Raw genomic sequence first — 7155 nt, 5'->3', positions numbered from 1 at the left:
TCCTCTATATCTCTTTGACTCTGCATCATGCGTTCCATTTCTTTCCTGTAATTGTTCATTCAAGGAATCCGTCATTTTTCTAATCTCCTCTATATTTTTATCAATATCTTCTTTAGACGCATTTATAAATTCTTTTTCTGCAGTGTTTTTTTCAGATTGGGTTTCCTCCCTATGTTTCTGTAGTTGCTTCTTTACTTCAGATGTTATGAGTTCTGAAAGTTCTTTTTTTATTTCAGAAAAGAATTGCGCTCTGATTTCCTCTATATCTTTCTGCTGTTGCTTATTTACTATCAACGCTATTAATTCTTGTATTTGATCCGAGCTAGTGTCCTCCGCACTTGTCCTGGGTGGGCACTGGATTTCTTCCATATGTTTCTGCATTTGATTCTTTAGTGAGATATTAATTCAGGGATTTTTTTTTTTTATTTCCAATCTGAGGTCCTCTATATCTTTCTGCAGCTTTCTTCTTTATTTCAGAAGCTTTTGATTCATTGCTTTCAGCTGTGTGATTTCCAATTTTTTCTGTGTTAGTGACCTCTGCACTTGTTATGGGTGGGCTTGGATTCTGAGTTTGCATTTTGTTCCTTCTCATCATTTTGTGTAGCACTGCCTTCTGACCTTTGTTGTAGGTCTTTCCTGTAGTTATAACCTTCGCATGTACTGAAGTACAGGTGCAGCTCTACAAAGTTTGGACTTATCCAGCTGTGTCTGGCTTGGGTGTGGCTACTGTGCTCACCTCCTTCCCGCTGCTGCCCTTGAGGGTGAACCTGCTGTGCCCCTGTGGCAAGATGTTCTGCTCCTGGACTAGCTGGGTGAGTCTATCCTCTACACTCTCTGCAGGGATTGCAGCTGCAGGGTTACACCCCAGGCATGTATGCCAGGCCTGAGCTGTGCCTGGAGGGGGCAAAGTGAAGTAGGGGGAAGAGGAAGCTCTCCCACACACTCAGGGTACCTGGGCTAGCACTGGGTCTGGGGGTTCCTGGCACGGCAGAAATTCCAACTCGGAGGCGGGGTGGTGGAGGTGCTGCAGAGTGGTGGGGGGAGTCCCAAGGGTGTGGGAGAGGGTCCGGCCCACGCTGCGCCTGGGCTGGGACTGGTCCCGCCCTCACAGGGTAACAGGAAGCTCTCCCACACACTCACTGGACCTGGACTAGGACTGGGTCTATGTTTTTATTTTGAAGAGAATAAAAAAACAATAAAAACATTACAAACAATATATAATTGCACTAACAAAATAAGAGGAACTCAACAATGATTGTTACATTGCATGTTTTCTTCAAATTAGTTGTTCAGATTACCAGATATAAGCAACTAATTTTGAAGTCAACCCATGTATTTTTATACATTTGTTCAGTGAGTATCTTCATAACAGATCTATGAAGGTTCTTGGGAAGACATTAAGGTTACAAAAATATTATTTGCATACTTTGGATGTAAACTTGCCCTGTGAAATCCAGTGAGATATCTTGACATTGAAGTTATCTGTTTTCTTTCTATTTTTATTTAAACCCAGTTTTCAACTGTAGGTACACACACATAAAATTTATTTTCAAACTGCTATGTCCTAGGAAGAAGCATCCATTGTCCTAAAAGTTTAAATATCAATAAGTTAAGTATACTGTAGCAAGTCAAAAGAAAATAGTTATTATTCTAGTATTGGTCCATAAAGTGATATACTAATACAAGAATGTTTTACATACTATTTTAACAGTATTATATTTTAGAAAGTGGACTTCATATTCAATTTTTTTTCTAACTACATTTGTGACTCTTTTGGCCCATGGTGAATGGGGTTTGGTTTCTAACATATTTGGAATCTGTGTCCTGATATTACATACATTTTGGACTGTTTTTAGATTGTGTAGACAAGCTATATACTCTCACAGTTCAGGGACTTTGATAGTCCTCTTCTGAATGGAAAAAATAATAATTTTCCAGGATCGTAAAGACCAATTGTGTATCACATTTGTACTGTTGGTCAACTCATTTGGAAGCCACCAGAGCAGTGACTGTAGTGTGACCCATGTGTGTATTCTGTTCCCTGCTTTTGTTAGGAAGGAATTTTTTCAGTGATTACAATTGAACACTAAGATCATTCCCTTCAAACTGATGTGCATTCTGAGCCCTTCTTCTTCTTCTTTATTTATTTACTCATTCATTCATTTAAATATCTTTATGACAATGTTAAGTCATTCAGTTGTCCAGTCCAGATCTGCACTTGCAAAGCCCTGCCTCAGCCTCCCAGAGCTCTGCGATTAAGAACACACACACACAGCCACACCTACTTGTTCACTTGTGTTCCGTGGATGCTTCTGCACTCCAGCAGAGACTGCATGACCTTGCAAAGCCTGAAGGCTTCACTTTCTGTCATCTACAGACAGTTTCCTGATCTCTGGCTTAGTGAAGCACTATGCATCTTCCCATTTCTGGTTTCCAGAGTGCTCTGATTCTATCAAGTTTCCCTGTAGACTTGGAAGCTGTGTACCACCACCTGGTTAAGGGAAGGCCTGGTGCTACTGAGGAACCAGAAATACCAAACTGATAAATGTGTGTGAACAACAGACAGAAGCTTCTGTAAAAATAAAAGCTATTGTCAAAAATTCTGAATGTGAATCAGCTTCTATTGAGAAATTCAAAATAAAAATATAAGGCATGTTTGTATTTTTAGAACTGCACTACAGTAAAAAACACATTGCCCTAATATTCCTCTTCGAATATGCTCATCCCAATGTCCTTGATACTTTCTGCAGCAGCTCTGGTGTCCCCTTTCCTTAGGATCTTCAGTTGTACTCTCTTGGCTGCCTCAATGTGAGGAATTCCAAGGGCTGGTCAAATAGCACAGCAGATTAAAGTACCTGCAAGCAAGTACAGGAGGCAGGGTTTCAATCCCCAGGCCTGCCATGCTGGCCCCTCCCCAGGGGCACGCTGAGACAGCAATTGAGACTGGGCATGGTGACACATGCCTGTAATCCCAGCTCTTGGGAGGCTGTAAACAGGCAGATCACTATGAGTCTGATCTAGTAGTGAAACTCTGGACATGCTGTAGACCCTTCCCTAAAATAAAAAAAAAAAAAAAGATACAGTAGGTGAAGACAAAATGTGTTCTTATGAGTCTGCATTTTAATTGCATGGCCCTGGGCAGCATAGTTCACCATGTTTTCAATTCTACCTTTAAAGACATTCAGAGAAGAGACATTTTAGAACTGCTGCAGAAAGCAGCAAGAACAACAGGATTAAGTATGTATGAAAAATGAGATGGAGGATTTGAGGATGGATTAACAGCAATGTGTCTTTTTTTCTGTATTTAGGACAATGTCTACAGGGTCTCACTACATAGATCGGACTTGTCTCCTGTTTTCAGCCTCCCAAATGCTGGGATCATGGGTGCATGCCACCATACCCAGTCTCAATCACCATCTCAGCATGCCCTGGGGGCAGGGACGGCATGGCACACCAGGGATTGAACCCTGGACCCTGTGCTCTGTCTAAGAGAGCACTTTAGTCTGCTGAGCTATCAGGCTGGCCTAACAGCTATGTGTCTTTTACTGGGATATATTTTTAAACATTCACTGATTATTTTGATGACGCTTCATACTTGTTCACCGAACAGGACAGATGAAATATCAGAGGTCTTAAATCACCATTTGTTTCAGATTTACTTCTAAGACCATGCTACCATCATGCCTGCATATCTTACTTTTCTTTTTTTCCCTCTATGAACAAGCAGAGAGCGTCGAGTGTTTTTGAAACCCCGGGACAAATGTATATCAACATTTAAAGTTAAAAGCAAAGAAGAATCCTCAAAAGATGCAGCAAAGAGGAAATATTGTTTATATTTCACTCCTAAGATATTGCTCTTTTCCTGGCATTTGCATCGTCCTTGTAAGTCCAGCAAGAAATAATGATTGCTAGCCCTCGTTTATCAATTAATGACAAGAGCAGCTGAGCTCTGTCTCCCTTGATGCATTTTAATCAAGTCATTGAAAGGCAATGAGCAGCTGAAAGCTATCTATTTTCTTTGCAATAATTGCATAATATAATTAAAAGTATTTTTATCAGCATCCCCTGGCAGAATAGAGAACTTGTGTGCATGTGGTCTCACGGACATGAGTTGCCAGCATTTTCTAACACTTGAGGAGCTTGTCATGTAAATCATTACCTCATACCCAAAGAGCCCATTAATTTCTTGGTGCTCATGTTTTCTGGCTATCATGGAAAGGACTTCCAGGAAGTCTTCAGCTTTCAAAGCCGTAAATCTTCCGTAGTGTCAGTGGCACTGAACATTGGCTGTGCTCAGGCTTCTGTGGTGGGAATGTGGGTCCGCTCCTCACCAACACTCACAAGAGCATCCATAGCATGCTATGTGGTACATTTTCCATAAAGATCACTTGCAACTGTTGAGGTCTGAAGTCCAAACAGCAGAGTTCTCCTTCCTGCTCTCTTACCCTATGGTGGCAAAAGGTGAACAAGTTATTTATAACTCTGAGCCCAGTTCCTCCATAGGGCAAACTCTCCATCAATTAAATGTCTACCCAACAGCATGATGTCTTTTGTACTAAACTGTCTTTGATGCGTGTGGTCATCGTATAATAAAGGGCCACCTATTAGGAAGCTTTGTATGTTAATCATCTCAATACGTGAAAAGTTTGGCTTGTGTGATAATTAAACTTGGCTGTGTCAACTTGTTTGATTTGGGAGTCACTCAGGCTATTTGCTGAACTCATTTCTGTGTTTTCTGGTTCCATCATAGAGGAGTGACCTTAGCACTGGTTCACACATGTTTGCCATTCAGCATGGGGAACTGATACCTCTACGTAATATACCTCAATTCTTTTTGTTCCCATTCTCCTCCTTTGGCTTCAACCCTTCTTCCTCTCCTTTCTTACATAAACTTTATTTCCACTTTCCCTTCCTTTCTCTCTTTAGAAAACTCCATTTTCCTTCTTCCCCTCAACCTCTCTCCTCCTTCACTTCCCTTTCATTTGAATAAGATTTTCCTATTTTGCACTATATATTCTCCATCTTTCTCCCTACTTACACTTTGGACTTCTCACAGAAGAAAAACAATGTGATATCTAAACTCACGTATAATTTATTTTACTATACCCAATCCAAAACTGGGCACCAGAAATGAATAGACATTTTTCAGATGAAGAAACACAAATGGGAAATAAATATATGAAAACTTGCTTAAAATCACTGTTTGTCTTAGTTACTTTTCTCATTGTTGAGACAAAATATGTGATGCTCAAAGTTAAAGGAGGAAGGATTTATTTAACTCACAGTTTGTAGAAGTTTCGGTTCATAATCAGAGTTCTAAGTCAGAGTGGGTTGAGAATAGTTCATTGTAGGAAGAACATAGCAGAGGAACAAGGAGGCTTCACAGGATTCTACTCCTTTTGTACCAAACACCAGCTGTTGAAGTCAGGGCAGTGCCAAACCAAACTGTCAACTAATTTAGCCATCGTACATGCTTAACATAACATCAGATTCCATGGATACAGCTACCTCTGAAAGTCCCACTTATGAGTGCTTGAGGCTTTCGGGGGACATCAAGACCCAGATCATAATACTGGTCACTCAAGAAATGCAAGTTAAAACAAGACCGAGATTCCATCTCCAGGAAGAACTGTTATTACCAGAAAATCAACTAGTAACAGATGCTGATGGGACTGTGGGGGTGATGGGAAAGAGGTTGGTGGGAGTGTAGACTGTTGCAAGTGCAGTGTGGAGATTCCTCAATAAACTAAAACTAGAGGTTCCATTTGACCCAGTGGCTCAGATACTTTTCTCTCATTACTGGGACAAAATATCTGGCACCCAAAATTAAGGAAGGAAAGGTTCATTTAGCTCACAGTTAGTGGAAGTTTCAGTCCATACTCAGCTGGTTCCAAGGCAGAGTGGCACATGGCAGAGAGCAGCTATTCATGGGGCTGGAAAACAGCAAAGAGCAACAGGAGGAGCAGAAGCTGCGGCAGCTAGCACGCCCCTCTCTCTCTAATGTTGTGTTCAGGTTATCCGCCCCTAGTAGGGTGTAGCACTCACACCCACAATCCCAGCATTGGATCATGAATTAACCATAAATTCTAGAAGTCGGCCCCATGATTACACAGGGCTTGGGGGAACACCTAGACACAAACCATGACACCCAGATGTGCCTTTTCTAGATATCTTCCTGAAAAAATTAAAAGTATCACACCACAGATCAGTGACATTTGCAGACCTTAAAGCTTATGGTGATCATTTCAAAAATTAAGCAGCTTTGCTTCCGCACACACTTCCACCATACTGTTTTTTCCTTGGAGCCGGCTGAAGATGGGCTGAATGGTGTGAAACCATGAGCCTAACCAAACGTCTCCTTTAAGCTATGGGTGCCGGGACAAGAAATCTGAGTGACACAGATTTTCACTATTTTTAAATTAAGATGGGGTTTATATATAACAACCTGTATAGATATAAAGTGTTCAAAATAATACATTTTGAAATTTTATACACTCATGTTGCCATCAAAAGAAATAGAATCATTTGAACCCATCTAGGGAATTCCAGCTGCTTCCCTCAGAGATGAACAAACGCCTTCTGATTTCTGCTTTACCTGTTTAAAATACACAACATTTTAACATGCATTTGTTTGTGTGAGTGTGTGTACCTGGTCTGCTATTAACACAACATTTTGAAACACTCATCTTATTGTATATATGTTCATTCTTTTGTGTGTACCTCTTTTCTTCTCATTCGCATGTAATTCTGAATATACTTTCACTCATTTCTCTGTTGTCCTGTGGATGAACATAGGATAGATTCCAGTTTGTAGCCATGATGAAACTCCATCCATCCACTGCACTGCCGCTGCCACGGAGCAGCCAACCACAGGCTGAGCCCATGAGACTGTCAACCTCTGCTCCTGAAGTTGTGGGTGGCAGGCATTTTGTCCCAGTGTGGGGCAAGTGACTCATACATCCCTAATGAGGATCCCAATTTTTAAGTTGTGAGAGAAAAATAGTACTCATCCTATGAAGACTGAGTTAAAAATACCTTAAGAACTGTAAGATGTTACATACGAGTAAGACTTTGTCACCACTGGATGCACTGTATTTGACTGGCAGCAGTCGGCTCTGAAGGAATTCCTTACAACTCTAGAAGAGCCTTCTGCAC

The sequence above is a fragment of the Octodon degus genome, unplaced genomic scaffold (genome assembly GCF_000260255.1).
Source record: "Octodon degus isolate 3935 unplaced genomic scaffold, OctDeg1.0 scaffold00151, whole genome shotgun sequence".
Lineage (NCBI taxonomy): Eukaryota > Metazoa > Chordata > Mammalia > Rodentia > Octodontidae > Octodon > Octodon degus.
The sequence above is the reverse complement of the archived record's forward strand: the minus strand, read 5'-3'. Positions refer to the sequence as shown.